Below are 22,432 nucleotides of genomic sequence, written 5' to 3' on the forward strand. Positions count from 1 at the left end.
TTTCAATACATAATTAATAGACATACTCACTTTCCACTTCCACGTATTCATTATGTTTCAATACATAATTAGTACATAATTAATAGACATACTCACTTTCCACTTCCACGTATTCATTATATTTCAATACATAATTAGTACATAATTAATAGACATACTCACTTTCCACTTCCACGTATTCATTATGTTTCAATACATAATTAGTACATAATTAATAGACATACTGACATTAAAAGTGTACGTATTTAATAGACATGCTCCTTTTGACGTGATCTATCATATTTTTATTTCATTACGAGGAGAAAAAATGTAGTGGCATTGATTAGAGGCATGCATTCAGGCCTTGGCTACTGAAGTTACAGCCAATCCTTGCATCCTAATCACTATGCCAGTTTCCAATACAGTTAGCTACCCGACTAGCTACTTCGCTCGCCCTCACCTTAGCTAACAACCTTCTATTTGGTACCTTATCAAATGCCTTCTCAAAGTTTACATATACCGCATCCACTGCCCTTCCCTCATCCACTCAATCAGAAACTGCTTCATCGAACTCCAATTAATTTGTTAAACATGAACTCCCTTTCGTAAATCCGTGTTGACTGCCTTTAATTAGTTTGTATTTATTTAAATGGTTCCTCACCTCGTCCTTATGTAACGTCTCCAACTCCTTCCCAAAAACTGAAGTCAAAATAACAGGTCTATAGTTCCCCAATTCCTCAGATTTGGGTCCTTTCTTAAATACCAACTATCTCTCCTACCAAATCTTGATTCAATAATTCCTGCTCTGTAGCCATTCGTGCAAGGGATGTGGCGTATCAGACATGGAAAAACTCTTCTTCCTCCAACTCGCATTCAGCTTTCATATCTGCCAGAAATCATTGCAAACATGTTATTCATGAGGCGAAGCATTCCTTTATCAAAACGAAATATCAACAGCAGTGTCTCCCAAGGTTCCATCCTGTCTCAAATACTCTTCCTTCTTTTTATCAATGACTTTCTTTCTTCTACAAAAAACCAAATGCACTCGTATGCTTATGACTCAACATTACATTCCTCCATGTTTTCCCATCTGTCACGTCTCCCCTCACTCGACCTACATCTCCTTTGATCACAGCCACCTCTTTAAATTTGGATTTAGGCAAGATTTCTCAGTGGGGCAAATGTAAACAGGTTAAGTTTAATGCTTCTAAAACTCAATTTCTTCCCATCTCTCTCTAAAACTCCTCTCAACTCTCCAATCTCCTTTCAAAGCTCCACAATTATACCATGTGATTCAATAAACCCACTAGGTATTACCCTAACATCAAATTTATCCTGGAATCCACACATTACAAAAATAGCTGAGTTTGCCTCAAATAAACTAGGAGTCCTGTTCAGATGTCGAAGAATCTTCTCCTCTCAACAGTTGCTTAAACTATATAAAGGACTAGCAGGGAGTACCCGGCATTGCCGGGGGTTGGGGGAGGGGTGGGGGGGAGGAAGCAGTAGAGGGAAGGGTGAGGAAGGGAGTGGGGGGAGTGGAAAGGAGAGGGGAGAGGGAGGGGATAGATATACTACATATACATTTTTGGGAAGGGGGGGGGGTGGCTTTGAAAGGCCCCTCCGTTTTGGGGAGGGGGGGAGGGAGGGAAGGAGGAAAAATTTTCTCGTGCAAGGAGTGCTTCATAACCTCAGTGTTGCAAAGGTAAAAAAGGAAATTGTAATACCCTCTGCCACTATCACTAGGTGACGCTGCACGGTACACTTACATAGAAAATTTACGCCCCTCTCCAGGTCCCCCAAACCCCCCGAATGAGGCCGCAGCCACATAGCCTATGTTACCCCCAGACAAAGTTGTATTTGTATTTGTACCCTGAGTAAAGTATAGAAGCGTTTATAGCTGGAGTAGCCGGCGTTGCTCAAGCGAAAAAGAAACATTAACATATTTCAAATGAGGGCAAATATAATGGAAAAGCAATTACATCCAAATCAGAATCCATGTCACAAATGTCAAACAAGAAAGAGCAATCAGAGATTGCAAACCCTCGCCAGGTTGTATTTTCAGTGGTTTTTAAGGCTTTTGTGTTGAAACAAATATGGCGGCCGAACCACGTGACCAATGACGTCATCGTTATTTTTTTTCTAAACTAATTTATTCCTAGATTATGCTCAAGAAATTTCATCTTAATCGGATGAAGTTTTGTACTTGTCGAATTATGACGTCATAATGGAAGCACCTATGACATCATCATTAACATATTTTAATTCCCCATGGAGAGTTCTTTACAATGAGCCATGTCTCATTTATTTATATTCAACGCTTTCGGAGATATAGAGGCGCAAAGTTTTTTGGTTTTTCCAAGATGGCGGCCAAACCACGTGATCTATGACGTCATAATTATAATTTAAAAAATTATACACGTGGAGTTGCACCTATGGTGAATATTTCCTGTCAATCGGACCAAAGATTGCAGAGAAAATCATATTTATTCTGTGCAGACAAACAAACAAACAAACAAACGGACTCAAATGCAATACCCTCTTCTCAGGTGAGGGTAATAATAATTTTACCTTTTCGTTAAATATATGCTGGTGAACATGCCACTCAACACGTTTTTTAGTTAGGTATTATGACGTTCAGGAAGAAGAAGAAGCCTTACCCCCAACTTTGACCGCTTCCGGAATTGTTTTATTATTTGTGTTCAAATGTCTGGTGATTGTTTTGTATGTATTTATGCGAATGTGAACTTGTATATAACTGTCATTAATCAAAACACTTAGGCACTACAGAGAGCGATGATTTTTTAAAATCCAAAAAACCAACTTTTTTTTCAAAAATGTTTTTTATTTTTGCCTAAAACAATCCCAGGCACTCACTGATGAACCTCTAAAAGTTTGAGGAAGATCTGTTCAGCCATATATATTTTTTTGAAAGCACACACCGCCAGACCAATGGCTCTTTTATATAGTAGATGTACCATGTGGCAAACTATAGAAAAGAAGGGACATTCTTGGGTAAAATGCCAGGGGCATAGAAAAAGCCCCTTTATATGGTATGTGCCATGTGGCAAAGTATAGAAAAGAAGGGACATTCCATAGCTTGTAGAAAATGTCGAACAATAGAAAATAAGGGACATTCAAAAAAAATCTCGTTTGCATGCTGTGTCTCGCCAATTTGCAATCTTGGTTCTCGCCAATTTGCAATTTTCAATTTGCAATCTCGCCAATTTGATTCATACACCTGCATGAAGAAGTAAATGTATTTTATTTGCCAGATGTAGGGTGCCCCCTTTGTATGAACTTTCCCTAGAGCATTACTTGGTTCCTCCTCAGAACACAAGGGTAGTCCAGCATGCACACAAGACTTTTAAAATGTCACTTCTTTTCTATACTTTGCCACATGGCACATACCCTTATATAAAGGGGCCTTTTCAATGCCCCTGTCATTTTAACCAAGAAATGATTCGTCCTTGTCACACACACAACCTGTCCACTGAGTTTCATCTGAATTAGTGCATAAGTTTTTGAGATATTATGCTATATATCGTTTTTTGCCCTATCTCTCAATGGTGAAGAATCACTTAAAAATTCTTGGATCCATATCCGGACATGGATCTTCATCAAAATCTAATCATTTCGTCCTTGTGACATACCCAACCTCTCCACCAAATTGTGTACGAATCCGTCCACAACTATTTGAGATATCCTGTTCACAAACAAACAGGCAGAAGTAAAATGAGCTAGCTTCGTAAACACCAGGAGCTTCCACTCTTTGGATATATTCCGATGCACTGTCCTGTGGCACTGGTGGGTTGGTGGGAAGAGGTTGCTGTTGGCTGGATCCCCCAGCAGCAGGAGCTGGATCATCAGGTTCTTGTTCCTGAGATGGCCTTGGCAGTGGCTGAGGTTCCTTATTTGGTCTCTTCGTGAAAGAAGCAACAGCATCAATAGTGAGTTGTCTCTCCTTTTTTCTAGTGAGAATCTGTTGGTAGCAGGAGCTTCCATAATTTTAAACATAGGTTCTAGTAGCACTGATCGTTTCCTAGTTATCATTCTGCTCTAATGGGCTCAGAGTTTCATTCATTTTTCCAAGAGCCTCTTTCAACACACAGGTGGTGAGGACGATGTAAGGTGGAGCCTCTTCTGCTGTCTCTTTAGCCTCTAATGCCAAGTGCCTCTCCAGCTCCTGCAGCTCTTCATCAGTCAGTTGCTCATTATGAGAACCCAGAACTTCCTCCACATCCTTGGCAGTAATAACGAAATAAAGTAAAAAATTAAGAATTTTTTTGAATTAGGGAATTAATATTTTTCATACGACATAATAACACAATTGCGTACTCCAAAACCATATACTACAAGATATATAAACCATATACTACAAAACCATACACTACAAAACCATATACTTGTTATTCTTGAATAGCCCACCGATTTTACTGCTCAACAATAGCGAAAAATACCGCTTTCACAAAATAATATGTCTCATTGAAGTTTTTGGTTGATTTTCATGTTGTGACCAGGGAGGGTGGACACCCCCTCCCCCCCTTCCCAAACTCCCTCCCTCCCCCCCTTCCATCGCTTCGCTCCTTCACACCTTTTCATCCCACTGCATTTTTCTCTCAATGTTGGCAATTGTGATATAATGCATATTGTAGCCTTCTAATCCTGTCCTCCAATCGCCAAAAATCCGGATTTTCACCAAAATCTAATCAATTCAGCATTGTCACACGCCCAACCACCAAGTTTCATCCGAATCAGTCCATAACCTTTGTAGATAGACAAACATATAAGAAGGATGTTGTGAATAGCACAATACTTGCAAAATCAAAATAAACAACATGCTTCCAGCTTTTGATTGGTGAACCAATTTGGTGACCCAATATGCAAATTTCATTCCACCTTGTAGAGAACACAGCCTCCAGGTGGGTGGAGATTGCACATTAGTTGCTGGAAAAAGTATAGTCTGTATTGTCACGCGGACCCTTCCGGTTAAGACCAGGGACCGCGGATGGACCAGAACGGATCTACTGGAGGCGACGCTCAAACACGGATTTTGCTTATGTAGCGCGGGAAGAAGAAGGGAAGTGGAAGCTGTGGTAAAAGCGCTTACCTTCAGCGAACCGACGGCAGCGTCGATCCTGCAGGGAAATTAATGAACTCGACACCGAATTAGAATGTACAAAAAGAATGATTTATTAACGAACCCGATAACAAGGAACGCGACAGTAATAAAATAATGGGCCTATATTGGGATCCCACACACCAGACGCAACAACAGGACACAGGAATGAATGAACAAAAGAAACGTCGTGTAATGGTGATGTGGTGTGCGGTCTTATCTGTCCGTCAGTTGCAGTGTAACACGGATCTGAACTCCGGTGCGGAGAAATCCTCCGTCCGCATCGCACGCTTCGCTAGGCCCGAGCCAACGCCCTTGCCGTTCGCACACGAGGTCCCGCCCGTTCACAGCGCCGAGCCTCGCTCCTGCACCACACACCGAGCACCGCTCCAAGCACAAGCACCGAGCACCGCTCCAAGCACCACGAAGAACGCGATCTCCAACACGAGCACGAACTCAGAGCGAAGAACGAAGAAGAACGGCAAAAAGGGGAGAGAGGGCCAATGGAGAGCAATTGCGACTGCACGCTATGAAAACCCAAGAGAGCTGCTGAATATCTCATCAGCGCGCCCAGAGCCAAGCGCGAATGTCCTCCAGCGCCCCCTTTTATGGCCTGGCCTGTGACGTCAGTCTCGGCGCACCCTCTGATTGGTCGAGTGCTTCCCGCACCGGTTCTGCTCGACCCCCTCCATGCCCAGCCAACCATCCTCCCGCGCGTGGCCCCCGGCCTTGCCATGAGGTCGTTCCAGGCCAGCTGGAGGTGTAGCTGGCTGTGGCCCATGCGGCGGTGCCCCGAACTGCCCCCCTGCCCGTTTTCTTCCGAAGTCCTTGTCAGGGAAGGGAATTTAATTACTGTGTGCACTACAGGGCCTATCTAAGTGTTTATATGGGTATGCATTGCCATAAGGGACAAAGGTTTGATTACCAGGTGTGACACACAAGGCTGTTATCTTTAATCCCTATCACTACCTAGCACACGAACATCCTGGTATGTTCACAGGTATACTCCTTAACCGACAAACCGCCTACACACAGAACTTATTACAGGGTTGATTCCCTACCGCGACAGACGAAGCATGTTACCTATTCAGATCTACCTGACTCTAGATATTGCTTTGCCCCACCGACATAACAGTATATTGCAGGAAGGCTCCATGGATGTTTGTGTGTTGTGCGTCAAAAGCGGTCGAACAGGTCGACAGATTTAAAGGATCAAAGCAGTCTAAGGGGCGTCAAGGTCTAAAGGGTCAAAGTGGTCCAAAGGATCTTTAATGGTCTTAATGGGTCTAAAGATCTAAAGGGTATTGTTACGGTTGAGCAATAAAATAAACCCCCTCTAGTTAATTACATGACAACATGTAGCCTGCATTAGTCAGTTATTTCTTATTAAATGTAAACATTAGCTCCCTATCCATTGTGTAGTAATTAAAGAATATATGCGTTGAGTTAGGCAGGATCCCAACTTCTCGTGTTGTTGAAGAAGACGTTGGTTCGTAGGTGGGCAAGAACGGTCCACGTGGAACCTTCCAGAAGGAGGTGTGGTTGAATGACAGCAAGTGACCGGCAGCGGCCAGTAGGCATCCATGGAACCTTCCAGAAGGGCATTTCCCCCATAAAAGGCCGTGTTGGTCGTTCTCGAGCTGATATTCCTCCGTGCTGGTCGTTCTTCGAGCTGGTCATTATTCGTGCTGTTCGACCTCCGTGCTGATCTTTATCCATGCTGGTCGTTATTCGTGCTGATCTTTCTCCATGCTGATCCTCCTTCGTGCTGTCTACCAGATCGACCCATACGCTATGCACAGGAACTGCCCTCAACTGAATCAGCATCCTCCCGGTACGAGTCTAACTGGTGTGATTTATCCCCGGTGTGCGAGTGTGCCAGGCGCCTGTGTTGGGAATAGTTAGGTAAGGACTTATGATAAGCCTGCTTCTTGTCCTTTTACCGTGCTTTTTGTGAATAAAGACGTGTACATTTTATTTCCTCTCGACCTGCTCGTGTGCGTCTTTTTCCCCATTGACCCAGCATCGTTCGAACCGAATTAGGCTGCTCGATTAGGTCCGTAGATAACGTAGTGCAAAAATGCAACCCACATCGTGTGATTCGCTCTGCGCGCCTGATTGAACTAGGTGTGGGATCGCGAGGGGTTCAATCTCCGGTCTTCCCGGTCACGTAGTCTCAAAGGTATTCGGATCACGGTCGATAACACTTCGGCCCGTGGTTGGGGGATTGGCGATTGGAGTTGCTCCGCAACCCGCCGGACACCTGCTTTGTCGCGGTCGACGGCCCGTGAACCCGGTGTCTGTAGGGAAACAGGGTCTTAACTCCCCTCAGTACGTCAACAGACACGGGATCCGCAACAAAATTGGTGTCAGGCGTGGGATTCGGACCTGGGATACGTTCCACGTACCTCAAAATTACAAGTGTGGTGAAAATTGTATTTAAAAAAATTAAAATAAAATAAAATACATTTTATTACATTTGGACGATGGTGGGCCAAGACAGGCAGGTTCCGGTGGGTGTAGAAGGTGTAAACGAGGAACATGAGAATGAATTAATGGCCCAGGACCTAAACGTACAGATGGACCATGGAGTTAATGAGGGCGCAGAAGGGGGTAGGGATAATGGCTTCGCTCCCCACCCGGGGCCGGCGGCATTGGTTGAACCTGCGGTGCAGGCTCGGTTCGATATAGACTTGTTTATAACACAATTCGGCACATACATGGAGGTGCAAATTAACAAAATGGGTGATCGGATGGATAAAATTAGTAAAGAATCAAGCTGTCAAATGAAAAGGATGGGAGAAGAGATTGATTGTAAGATGAGCGAGGAGGTCGCGGTGGTGCGTGACGAGGTGAAGCGGTGTGAGATACGCGTCTAGTGAGAGTTGAAGGAGAGCGCAGCCAGACTGGGGGGGGGGGGGGGGGGGGGGGGGGATGAGGGGAATAGAAGGACTGATGCGAGAGGTAGAGAAACTGACGATGGGACAACAATAATTAAGGGAACAAGTAAGTAGGAATACCGATATCATAGGCGGGCTAAAGGCGCCTCGAAAGGAATTAAAAAAGGAAGTTGTGGAAACAAAAAACGAATGTAAAACAGTACATGAAGAGTTGACGAAGAGGGTAGATGACATAATAGAGACGATGGGAACAAAGGAACGGGAAATTAAAACGCAAATGGAGATGACCAAGATAACGTTAGAGGGGGAGATCTCGGGAGCGCATCGGGACGGAAGTTAAAGAAAAAAAATGGAGGAGGTGGAAAGTGAAATTAGTGAAATTAAGAAGAGACAAGGAGACACATGGAACGAAATGCGGGAGGAATTGATGGAATGTATGCAAGGGTGGTGCTCACAGCGTGATGAGGTACTTCCTAATCAAATAAAAAGGTTACAGGTTCTTGAAGAGAGCCGGGAGAAGGTAAGTCCTGAGGTAAGTGGCGATGATTTCGGAAATGTGTATGGTGCGTTTGGGTGTTCGACGAGCTTGGGAGTAAGGATAGACCCGGGAGTTCTTGGAGGGCCCAGTGTGAGGGGTACAAATGGAAAGGAGTGTGTGAAAGGAATGTGCGCACCGGTATGTGCGAATACGAAATGGGGTGCAAGGTGTAATCAGACGACTCAGGCATCGACGCCGACCGGAGTAGTGGTCAGTGGGACGGATAGGGGATGCGAGACCCCCATGAGGTGTGCACCGTGGGGGCCCAAAGGGCGTGTGTTATTCAGACTCCCGGTACATGAACGGTGTCGCTCGCACCGTACGACAGCAAGAGCGATTTGCGGGCGTATCTGCCCCAGTTCGACCATGTGTGTAGAGGTAACGGTTGCGGACCGGACAAAGGTGGGATGCACCTTGTAGCAGCACTGTGTGGCGCAGCGGCTGAGGTCTTGACTGCCCTACCCCCGGGTGCTATCTCCCTGTCAGTCCTTAGTTTGGCCCTAATAAATCGGTTTGGTGTGGAACAACAGAGCGAGCTTGTTAAAGCTCAGCTTGCGGTTCGAAAACGAAAACCCCAAGAGACTATTGGGGAATTGGTTTACGACATTCGCCGCGCGGTGGGGATAGCGGATGTGGACATGGCAGTGTCCTCCCAAGAAAGCTTGGCACTGGACCACTTTATACAGGCCTTTCGGGACCCTGAGCTTCGGCAACAGCTTGCCATGTGGTGGCCGCAGACCCTGAGACAGGTGGCTGATGCTGCAGCCCATTGGGAAGCGGCGAGACCCCTGGCCCGGGGTGGGGGCGAGCGCCACACGGTAGCGGTGAGGCAGGTAGGGCCCATACACAGTAGCGGGTCCCTGGGGGGGGTCCGCCCCTGAAAGGGTCCCGGACCTGGAGGACTTGGTCTGGAGGCTAGTGGACCAGCGATTAGCGGGGTCCGGACCATGGCAGGCGGCTCCGGCGATGGCAAGCGGTAGACCACAACCAAATACCCCAACTCGGATCTACAGGGGGGATAATTTGGAATTTGAGAGGCACGCACCTTACCAGGTGAGGTGCTACAACTGTGGCCGGTTGGGTTATCTGGAGCGGGACTGGTCGTCCTTCAAGCTGATCATCCTCCGTGCTGGTCATCCTTCGTGCTGATCTTCCTCTGTGCTGGTCGTTCTTCGTGCTGATCTTTCTCCGTGCTGATCCTCCTTCGTGCTGTCTACCGGATCGACCCATACGTGCCTGCTAGGCAATGCCTTCATTGCCCGAGGAGATTCGACATCTTCATCATCATATGTATGTATAGCGCAGTGGGCTGTCACTGCGTAAGTGATGGAGGTCGCTGCTTCGAGTCCCGGGTTGAGTCAGAATTTTTCACAATAGCCCCATGTAGGAATTTAATTCCTGTTTATTAAAAATTGTAGATGAGTTAATCTCCAGTGCACTTCTACATATACTTGCATACACGTACATACACATATATACTTACGCTCACATCCGGGGTCTGCCTAGCAGGCACCTAAGACATCGGCCATTATAAAGCTCGCAGTGTTAAGTGTGGAAAATTTCTGAGGAGATTCTGTTGGCTCAATAGTGCAGTGGGCTGTCACCGCGTAAGTGATGGAGGTCCCTGGTTCAAGTCCCGGGTTGAGTCCAAATTTTTCACAAGAGCCCCACGCAGTAATTTAATTCCTGTTATAATAAATAAATAAATAAATAATATATATATATATATATATATATATATATATATATATATATATATATATATATATATATATATATATATATATATAATATATATTATATATATATATTATATATATATACATACATCTATATATTATATGTATATATATATACATACATATATATATCTATATATCTATATACTGTATCTATATCTATATTATATATATATATATCAATCAATCACCTGGTGTTGGCCGAGACCTAGAGGTTATGGCGGCGGGCTTGGGATCCTAAGGTCCTGAGTTTGAATCCCGTTGAATAAACGCCAGGTGGGGTTTACTCAGCCTGTCATCCTTCCGAGGTTGGAAAAATGAGTACCAGATAACTGGTTTGACGGAGAGGAGTGGCGACCCCCCGTCTAAACCACACACTTACCAGTGTGTACCAGCCATAGAAAGGCAATGCCATCATTGCCCGAGGAGATATATCTATATATACTGTGTTCTGTGTTCTGTTCTGTGTGTAACTGTGTTCAAAAAGTATCCGACCTTTATTTTTCGTGCGTAAAAAAAAAGAAGCTAGGGAGGCGTTGATTGGTGCACGTATGTAGGGGATCCTAATGCGCACGCGTGAATTTTTTCCCACCTGCAGAAGCTGTCATTCGACGGCAGACCGCCGATGAGTGAGGACATGTAAGCGAGCGCCGTCGGATTTTCGTTTTTGACAAAATGACGGAAAAACTTGAACAACGCTACTGCATCAAATTTTGTGTAAAGCTTGGCGATTCCCAAGTGGAAACGATCCGCAAGATTCAACACCCTTCATTCCATTATGAAGGAGGATTTGGGCTTCAGGAGAATCTCAGCGAAGTTCGTACCAAAGCTGCTAACGATTGAGCAGAAGCAACTCCGTTTGGAGATCGCACAGGACATGCTGGAGACTGTGAACAGCGATCCCAGCTTCCTCAACACAGTGATCACTGGCGATGAGTCCTGGGTTTATGCGTTCGACCCAGAAACCAAGTTGCAGTTTTGATGCAAGTTTGATGAAACACAAAATTTGATGCAGTAACGTTGTTCAAGTTTTTCCGTCATTTTGTCAAAAACGAAAATCCGACGGCGCTCGCTTACATGTCCTCACTCATCGGCGGTCTGCCGTCGAATGACAGCTTCTGCAGGTGGGAAAAAATTCACGCGTGTGCATTAGGATCGCCTACATACGTGCACCAATCAACGCCTCCCTAGCTTCTTTTTTTTATGCACGAAAAATAAAGGTCGGATACTTTTTGAACACACTACATATATATACAGTGCATGCAGAAAGTATTCAGACCCCTTCACTTTTTCACATTTTGTTATGTTGCAGCCTCATGCTGAAATCGTTTAAATTCATTTTTCCCTCATCAATCTACACTCAATACCCCATAATGACAAAGAGAAAACAGGATTTTAGGAAGTTTTGCAGATTTATTAAAAAGAAAAAACTGAAATATCACATTGACATAAGTATTCATACCCTTTGCTATGACACTTGAAATTTAGCTCAGGTGCCTCCCATTTCTCTTGATCATCTTTGAGATGTTCCTACACCTTGATTGGAGTCCACCTGTGGTAGATTCAATTGATTGGACATGATTTGGAAAGTCACACACCTGTGTATATAAGGTCTCACAGCTGACAATGCATATCACAGCAAAAACCAAGCCATGAGGTCGAAGGAACTGCCTGCAGAGCTCAGAGACAGGATTGTGTCGAGGCACAGATCTGGGGAAGCCCACAAAAAAATCTCTGCTGCATTGAAGGTTCCCAAGAGCACAGTGGCCTCCATAATTCTTAAATGGAAGAAGTTTGGAACAACCAGGACTCTTCCTAGAGCTGTCCGCCCGGCCAAACTGAGCAATCGGGGGAGAAGGGCCTTGGTAATAGAGGTGACCAAGAACCCGATGGTCCCTCTGGCTGAGCTCCAGAGATCCTGTGTGGAGATGGAGAAACTTCCAGAAGGACAACCATCACTGCAACACTCCACCGATCTGGGCTTTATGGCAGAGTGGCCAGACGGAAGCCTCTCCTCAGTGAAAGACACATGAAAGCCCGCTGGGAGTTTGCAAAAAAGCACCTAAAGGACTCTCAGACTGTGAGAAACAAGATTCTGTGGGCTTTCATGTGTGGGCAATTGTTTTAATGACCAATTGTTTTTATTTTGCCAGAAAGACCTTTAATTTTTTTTTCTATCATTTCCTTAATTAGGCCGTTAAATGATATCGCGTTGCAATTGCAACATTCAATATTATTTTTAATTAAAATTATCACACCGCTTATATCGGTATGTTAGATTACTTCAATTTATTGGCTTTGTCTTCGAGTATTGCATTTTATCATCATTTGCATCACTAATACGTTTTGGAATGAGCTATTCATTTGACTTTTCGTGGAACAAGCTTCCAACTGTTCATCGACTACTGGAAATGAAAACTCAACTCTATTGACATGTATTAGGCACTATTTTTGGCCTCACTATTCAGGTTTAGAAACAGGACTTCCATGATACTCAACTCTGGTCCTCAATGCCACTGAAGACAAATTTAAGCACGTTCTCTCAAAGAAAAGGCACCTTTGTCATGTGAAGTGTCATAAAATATGAATAGTCCCAAGTGTGACAGACGCTCTTCCCCCAATGGAGGGTGGTCGTAATAAGGATGAATTAGGTGATAACGAGTGTTTTCGGTGTCTTAAAGAGTCTGAGGGATCTTTTGAGTCTTAATGTTCTTAGGGGTCTTAGGGTTCTAAAGGGTCTAAATGCTTTTAGGGTTCCAAAGAGTCGAAATAGTTTTCGGGTTCTTAAGTGTCTTCGTGGTCTTTATGGGTTTTAGGGGTCTTAAGGTCTTGGGTTTCTTAAAGGGTCTTAGGGTTCCAAAGGTTATGAGGGGTCTTATGGGATTTTAGGGTTCTAAGGGATTTTAGGGATCTTAAAAGGTCTTTGGGGGTCTTCGAGTTTTAAAGGGTATTGAAGGGTCTTATGTTGCTAAATGGTCCAAAGGGTGTTTGGGTTATTAAGGGGTCTGTATATGGTCATAAGGAGTCTAAAGGGGTTTGAAAGTGTTGAAATGGTCTTAAAAGGACTAAAAGGGACTAAAAAGGACTGTCCCTTCTTTGCCCCTGCCCCCACCCCCACCTCAACTGCCTGTCCTCGCCTCCATCTTTCTTTCCTGTTCTTCAAAGCAAGAGGGCATTAATGACATGAAGAGGTTAAAATTTAAGTAAAAGGTCAAATTAAATAATGATTAAGATCAAATTAAATCTGGAGGATTAAGAGGTTAAAATTAAATAATGAGGAAGCAAGCACCGACAATAGTGTCTTCAATTTGCAGCGTCTGAAGGCCAAGTCCAGAATCAAAGAAATGTTGCTCCGTGATCTATTTCTTGCCAATGACCACACTCTTCAGTCATAATCTCGAAGATTATGCACATTTATTGTCAACTGCTTGGCGCAATATGCTCGTTACTCTGGCCTTGCGAATAGCCTCAAGAAGACCAAGGCTATGCTTCAGACGAGACTAGAAGATGCGTAATGAGGGTACCGTCCCATAACATTTCCATCAATGACACGCTACTCAAAGTTGTTGATAAGTGTTGCGACCTTGGAGATGCTCTCTCTCTCAAAATACAATGATTTACGACGTAACATCAAGACTCGGTGAAGCATGTGTGCCGTTTGGAAGGTTGACACATCGCCTCTGGCATGAACGTGCAATTCGCCTGAACTCCAAGATCAGTGTCTATCGTGCCGTCGTTTTATCGACACACCTGTGTAGATATGAATCGTGGACACCCTACAGTCACCGTATCAAATGCCTCAATCAATTCCAGATGCGATACCTTCCTAAGATTCTTGGCATCACCTGACAAGACAAAGTGCCTTAAATGGTCATGTGGTCAGAAAAGGAAGCATTACAATGACCTCCTTAAGTCTGCACTCAAGTCCTGTGCCATTCCAGTCATCACCTGGGAACGTTACGCCACAAACAGGTCAGCTTGGCAAAGTCGCGAAGACCTGAACCACTTTGAACGTGGGAGACTTGCCATCAAGAGAATACAGAGGCAAGAAAGGGAGACCTGCCAACGTCAATCTTCATAAGGACCAGTCTATATACCTGCGATGTTTGTGGTCGACGCTGCAGGTCCTACATTGGCCCATACAGCCTTCGCCCTACTCACAATGTGATGGACATACAAATATACATTCATTTTGAGTTAATTAGCTCATTCCCTCACCACTTGGATGGAAATTTTAAAAAGAGGCTTCATTCGTTTTTGCACATTGACAATCCGAGTTTCAAAACAATCCGTTGAGCCGCCTCAGAAGACGAGGGAAAAAAAACGAACAAGTGTTAATGGACCGACTGACTGATGGAAGGATGGACTGACTGACTGACTGACTGACTGACTGACTGACTGAAGGACATTATTTTGGCTGTAAAAGGTCTTCTCGACATTACTGACCAAGAACTCCAACTCCAGCAAGAAAAATCAACAACTCCAGCAAGCAAAAACCTCAAACCGGCATGTTCGTCATAAATTAATAATTTTCACTTTCCAAAATATGAAAAGGTAATTTGAAGTCTATTGAATAGGATATCGCATCTTCTGAGTTTTCATCTCAGAAAACCTAAAAAATTTCTTTCAAAATAATCATATTCAACGCCACCTGGAAAAATGGCATATTTTCTAGTCCTCTTAAATGGTCCCAATGATTTGCACCCTCTTATGGAGTCTTTAGTGAGGATGGGGGGTGTCTTTGAGCCAAGTCTTTCACGAACTCGCTGGCCAGGCCTGACATTCAACTGAAGGTGACAGGAATTTGTATTTTGTTCAGGTAGCCTACACTGTGCAATAATTTGCCTACACTTTGCGAAAGACACCATGTAATCTTTGACTTCATAGACCAATGCCCCGAGTGCTAGAATACAGGTCGTTCAGTTGAGTTTATTGATGCATCACCCTGCATGCAAACCACGAGGGTGACATTTTATAGCTGGTTCGGGATTCAAACCCAGCTCAAAGGCGAGGAGTGCGCATCAAAGGTGATACCTGCCAGCCCCAGAACAAGAATGACCTGGTCACAACCTGTCACACAAAATATATATTTTCACGTCCTCTGTCCACTTAACTAATTTCGCACGTAACAAAGCCGAATGCCTCAACTCTGTGTTTGCCTCAAAATCTTGTGTCCCAAACCCATCTCTCTCTGTTCCCACCTTACCCAGTCGAACTCAACTGCTCCTGGACTCTGTGCCCTTCTCTCCTGACAAGGTGGAGAAGTTTTTGTCAAACCTCGACTCTGATTCTGCAACTGGAACAGACGGTATCAACCTACAGGTCCTAAAATCCTGCTCTGCCGCTCTATCTCACCCCCTCTCTGTTCTTTTCACCCTCTCTTTTGCTCAAGGTCATCTGCCAGAATCTTGGAAATCAGCAAACATTACTGATTTAGACAAAAAGGTGCAAAAACAGATCCTTGCAACTACAGACCAATCAGCCTGCTCCCAATTATCAGCAAAGTCATGGAATCCATCATTGCTTCGGATATCAAATCCTTCCTCTTCTCCAATGGCTTGATTTCTGATCATCAATTTGGATTCAGACCAGGTCATTCTACTCTGGACATGTTGCTTCTGCTGTCTCAACAATGGATGGAGGTCCTCAATGCAAAACAGGAAATCAGAGCTGACTCCCTTGACATATCACGTGCCTTCGATACGGTCTGGCACCCAGCTCTGCTCACCAAACTCTCCTCCTATGGTATCCATCGAAAACTCCACTCATGGCTTGCAGACTTCCTCTCTGGTCGTAGGCAACGTGTGGCCCTGAATGAATTTCTCTCATCTCCCCTTCCTGTTGTGGCTGGAGTTCCCCAAGGTAGTGTTCTGGGCCCTGTGCTATTTCTCGTCTTCACCAATGATCTCTCCAACTCTCTGGAAAATCCTCTCTATCTCTTTGCTGATGACTACACTCTCTGCCGCTCCATTCCTCATCCCTCAGATCGACAGTCTGCAGCCTCCTCACCCTCTGCAGACCTGGACAAAATCACAGACTAGTCAAACAAGTGGAACATGTCTTTCAATCCTGACAAATCTCACACTCTTACCATGTCTTTCCGAAAAGACCGACTGGAAAACCCTCCCATCTCAACAATCCTCTCCAAGAAGTTCTGTCGCTCAAGCTTTTGGGTCTCACTATCTGCCATGATCTTTCTTGGGAAAACCACATTTCCAAGCTGGCCTCCAAAGCCAGTCGCCGACTGGGCATCCTCAGTCGTGCGAAGTCCTTCCTTGGCACACCTGAGCTCCTCACCACATACAAGGCTTTCATCCGCAGCTCAATGGAATACTGTTCCCCCCTCTGGGCCGGTGCTCCTGCCTCACACCTAGCTCGGCTTCACGCTGTTGAAACCAAAGCTTTCAGAATCATTGGAATCCTCTGCGATGAAGCTAACTCCGAGGGCCTTTCACTCACTCACCATAGGCAGGTTGGTGGTTTTTCTGTCTTCTACAGACTCCTCTCCGGCCTTGCTCCCCCAGCTCTCTCTGTGTTCTGTCCCCATAATATTCCTTCAGGTCGCACAAGATCTGCCTGCAACACTCTTATGGTTAAACTGCCAAAATCTAGGCGCTCTGCTCACCTTCACTCTTTCATTCCCCTTTTCTCCCGTCTCTGGAACAAACTCCCCCACTCCCTTCAATCCCACTCCTCCCTCCAGGTCTTTAAAGCAGCTGTTCACTACCATCGCTTATCTTCCCCCATCCAAAACCTTGATCTTTTTTACCCCCGCTAATTCACCCCAGATCCACTTTTTTAAATTCCAACTCCTTTCCTGGAAGTCCTTGCAGTGTCCATATGTTTTATACCTCTCCCACCTCCCCCCAAGCCCTCTCCCTCCCACATTTCTCTCAATGTCCCTGCTCTCAAATGTTGTGTTTGTGTCCTTCCCCCTCTCTCTCCCCATCTTGTCTACTGCTCCCCTTATTATATGTTTGATGTGTCGGTTTGACTTTTTGTGTGATTAATGTTCGCTCTTTCACGAGCCTCGATCTTGTATACAAAAAAAAAAAAACTTCCTCAATCCTTGCTGCTGAAGGAATTATACAATTAATCTCCAAGGGTCTTCATGGTTTGGTTCAATATCAATGACGAGTCTGATGGACAGCTGGGTCTGGTTTCACACCCCCTAAGATATTACATCATACTTGAAGACACAATTCCCCCATTGCCTCATCCCTTCCAATCATCACTCAACCCAAACAAAGCCAATGGAAATCCGACGCAACACACCCGGGCAGTGTATAAATCGACAGTGGCCTACAGGCTTGACGTCTTTGGTCCAACAGAAAACCAAGATGGCGGCCATATTATTTTGTCTGGGTGGCATGGTGATTGGATTCAAGCGACAAATGTGGGTGAGATCCAGCAACTCCCTCACCAATGGATGCATATTTCAAAATTCGACACACAACAACAATAACGACAACAACCACACGATGCTCTTGTAGATGTGCCACAGGTCAGATAAAAATGGCTCAATGCTGTACATGAAAATCATTACTTCACCATAGCAGTGAACCAATCTATGAACAATACTTCTTTTATAATACTTATTCAGAAGTGGATAAGCGCACACACATATGCTCGTGAAGTACACTTACATTTACAGAAAAGAAAGCATCTTGCCTGTGTGAACACATTTACTCGCAGTTTTGAGCCCTTGAATCAGCAACGAGCATGCACTGGTTATACTGATATAAATTATTGCTATTGAAATGTAAACAAAGCCATTTGTAACTTTTAACAACATGTACTTCTACATTTGAGGATAGAACGTTTAAATGATTAAAACACAAAAGCAAAGACAAATTCCGATTCCGACAAATGAACTTTGTTCCTCTCCGAGACCAAAGCAAGAGATTTTCAGAGACGAGTATGTTGCTTGGACATCTATGCAAATAACGAATGTGTAATGGTAATATTGCTTTTTACTTAAACGACAGCCTTAGATGATTATATCAAACTGAATAAAACAAAAGAAGACACATGATAAAACAAGAAACCTTTTCCTTTCCCCCCTCTCCAAATCTATAAAATACAAATTTATGAAAAACAAAAAATTAAAACAATTTTAATCAGATTCAATGGGGAGGATGTTGGCAGTTTGGCCAAACTCAACACTCAACTAGAATGACACTCGGTAAAGTGCATACCTCCGCAAAGGCTGAACAGTTTACATATTGTATCCAACTGATAGGATAGATCTGGATCTGGACCTTAGCCAAAATCTAAACGGCTTGTACTTGTCACCAAACCAGCTCATCCACCTAGTTTTGTCATAACCCATCCATAACCTTTTGAGATATCATGATACATATCGTTTTGGGCCCATCTCTCAATGTTGAAGAATCATTTAAATAATTCTCATATCCAGATCTAGATCTGAATCTTCACCAAAACCGAATCAATTCATCCTTGGAGCACACCTAACCTGTCCACCAGGTTTTGTCTGAATCCAACCACAACTTTTTGAGATATCCTGCTCACAAACAAGCTAAAAACAGACAAACAAACAGGGGTGTATACATAACCTCTGCCCAACTTGGGTGAAGGAGGTAACTATACTCCATCAGAATCCTCTATTCTTGACAGTGGTACTGCCGACAATTCTTGCCGACCATTCCCTCTCCTTGTATTATAGTGCATCTGCAAATTGTAGGCCCATTGTTATCGCTTGCCACATCTTGTTTATCGACCCAATTCCACCTGAGGTTGTACTCTTACATGACCCTTGATATCTGAATTAACTGAAACGACACGCTTCGACGTCACAACGTCGACTGATTATGCCTCGACCCACATTATTACATCATTATAATTCTTGTACCAAGTTTGCTTTAAATCCATTCAGCTGTTCTCAAGTTATCACATTTTTACCTGACATGACCTCTGGCCTTTGACCTCTTCACCCCAAAATTTAATCATTTCATGTTTACATCATTATATATACCTGTACCAAGTTTTAATTTAAATCCTTTCAGCTGTTCACAAGTTATCACATTTTTACCTGACATGATCTCTGACCTTTAACCCCGGGACCCCAAGATCTAATCAGTTAATCTCTACATCATTATACATATGTGTACCAAGTTTGAATTATATCACTTCAGTCGTTCTCAAGTTATAGACCTATTACAGACTTTGACCTTTGAGCTCTTGACTCCAAATTATAATCAGCTAATCTTTACATCATTATACATACCTGTACCAAGTGTGACTTAGATCACTTCAGCCATCCTCAAGTTATAGACTTATTAGGACTTTGACATTTGACCTTTGAACTTTGGCCCCAAAATCTATTCAGTTAATCTTTACATCATTATACATACCTGTACCAAGTTTGCATTAGATCACTTCAGCTGTTCTGAAGTTATATACCTATAACGGACTTTGACCTTTGACCTCTTGGCCCAAAATTATAATCAGCTAATCTTAACATAATTATACATACCTGTAGCAAGTTTGAATTAGATAACTTCAGCCGTTCTCAAGTTATAGACCTATTAGGACTTTGACCTTTGACCTTTGAACTTCTCCCCCAACATCTAATCAGTTAATCTTTACATCATTATACATACCTGTACCAAGTTTGAATTAGATCACTTCAACTGTTCTCAAGTTATAGACCTATTACGGACTTTAACCTTTGACCAGGAAATAACTATGTTGGCAAATATGTCTGTTTGTTAACCCTTTGAGTACGGATGACGTCCAATGCCGCAACCCGCGAAAAAGTTTTGTGTACGGATGACGTTACTACACGTCATCGACTACATCTATAATTAGATCGTCAGGACGTGGTTGCATTCCCGTACCAAAATGCCAAATCAATCCCGTTTTATCAAACTTATCGAGGTTCGAGAATTTTTTTTTTTTTTTGCTTAGGTTGCTGAGGATCCCGGGACTATCCAAAAAAAATCCCGTACTCAAAGGGTTAATTGGCCAAAACATTTTTTTGGACAAGTACATGTTTATCACGTGTGTGTGTGTGTGTGTGTGTGTGTGTGTGTGTGTGTGTGTGTGTGTGTGTGTGTGTGTGTGTGTGTGTGTGTGTCTGTGTCTGTCCACTCACTTATACTTGCCTACAGGTTACAATTTTAAACCGATCTTCACGAAACTTCTCCAAATGGTGGAGTTTGTGGTCCGACAAAACCCTCCCATCTACTTTCTCAACAATCCTCTCCAAGAAGTTCTGTCACCAAAGCATTTGGGTCTCACTATCTGCCATGATCTTTTTTGGGAAAACCACATTTCCAAGCTGGCCTCCAAAGCCAGTCGCCGACTGGGCATCCTCCATCGTGCGAAGTCCTTCCTTGGCACACCTGAGCTCCTCACCACGTACAAGGCTTTCATCCGCAGCTCAATGGAATACTGCTCTCCCCTCTGGGCTGGTGCTCCTGCCTCACACCTAGCTCGGCTTGACGCTGTTGAAACCAAAGCTTTCAGAATCATTGGAATCTCGTGCGATGAAGCTAACTCCAAGGGCCTCTCACTCACTCACCGCAGGCAGGTTGGTGGTCTTTCCGTCTTCCATAGACTCCTCTCTGGCCTTGCTCCCCCAGCTCCCTCTGTGCTCTGTCCCCCAAATATTCCTACAGGTCGTACAAGATCTGCCTGCAACCCTCTGATGGTTAAACTGCCAAAATCAAGACTCTCTACTCACCTTCACTCTTTCATTCCTCTTTTTTCTCGCCTCTGGAACAAACTCCCTCACTCTCTTCAATCCCACTCCTCCCTCCAGGTCTTTACAACAGCTGTTCACCACCATCTCTTATCTTTCCCCATCCAAAACCTTGATCTTTTCTACCCCTGCTAATTCACCCCAGATCCACTTTTTCGAAATTCCGACTTCTTTCCTGGAAGTCCTGGCAGTGTCCATGTGTTTTATACCTCTCCCACCCCCCACCCCCACCCCTTCCCGTGCCTCCTCCCCCCAAGCCCTCTCCCTCCCACAGTTCTCTTGATGTCCCTGCTCTCAAATGTTGTGTTTGTGTCCTTCCCCCTCTCTCCCCATCTTGTCTACCGCTCTCCTTATTTTGTGGTTTATGAGTCGGTTTGACTTCTTGTGTGATTAATGTTGGCTCTTTCACGAGCCTCGATCTTCTATACGAAAAAAAAATAAAAAAATTTGTGATCAACATAGGTCACAAGGTCAACATAGGCCAAAGGTCAACAACCTTTTCAAATTTCTATAATTGTCAATTTTCATACCATTAACTTAAAATTTCAAGACGATTTGCATATCAGGTCACAGAATTCAACCACCAATTATTTGTGAGGTACAACAAACAACAACAACATGCATTTAAAAGGCCATTTTCCCTACGAGAGTGGGGGTTAGCCTTGTGAGGCTAATTTGTGATGTAAAAAGGATGATTTACTGAGTGCCATTCAACTTTGTTCTCTTTTGCCAAGTGTTGCTCTATGAGTAATTTTTCATCTGTCTGTTTGTTGGTCTGTCTGTCTGTCTGTCTGTCTGTCTGTCTGTGAGCAGGGTATCTGAAAAGGTTATGGGTGGATTCAAACTAAATTTGGTGGACAGGTTGGGTGTCTGACAAGGACAAATGGATTTGATTTTGGTGAAGATCCAATAAATGTTTTTAAGTGATTCTTCACCATTAAGAGATGGGGTCAAAAAAATATATATACCACGATATCTCAAAAAGTTGTGGACAGGTTATGACAAACATGGTGGATGAGTTTGGTAGGTGAATATAACAAGCTATTCGAATTTGGCCTATCAGTGGGATATAAAACAAACCGTTTAGCCTGGAGGAGGTACATGCTCTACCGAGTGCCGTTCTATTTACCTGCGCCACCGAAGGTGGACGGAGGTCATGTGTTCACCGCTGTCTGTTTGTCTGTTTGTCTGTGACCAAGATATCTCAAAAAGTTGCGGACGGATTCGAACGAAATTTGGCGCAGAGGTAGTGTATGTGACAAGGACAAAATTATTAGATTTTGGTGAAGATCCGGATTCGGATCCGGCTAGTAGAATTTTTTAAGTGATTCTTCATCATAGAGTGATCGGGCTAAAAACAATACATAGCAGGATATTTCAAAAAGTTATTGACCGATTTGGACAAAACCTGGTGCACATGTTGTGTGTGTG

The 22,432-nt window shown here is 43.9% G+C and overlaps 1 protein-coding gene across 6 annotated transcripts in view; it reads right to left on the reverse strand.

Annotated features, from left to right (window-relative positions):
• Positions 1 to 22,432, reverse strand: part of LOC137424701 (calcium/calmodulin-dependent protein kinase type II subunit alpha) — a 314,922-nt gene that overhangs the window by 290,009 nt on the left and 2,481 nt on the right. The gene's annotated exons all lie outside the window — the stretch shown is intronic.

This window comes from Myxine glutinosa, chromosome 4 (genome assembly GCF_964187855.1).
Source record: "Myxine glutinosa chromosome 4, kmMyxGlut1.1, whole genome shotgun sequence".
In the NCBI taxonomy this organism is placed as follows: domain Eukaryota; kingdom Metazoa; phylum Chordata; class Myxini; order Myxiniformes; family Myxinidae; genus Myxine; species Myxine glutinosa.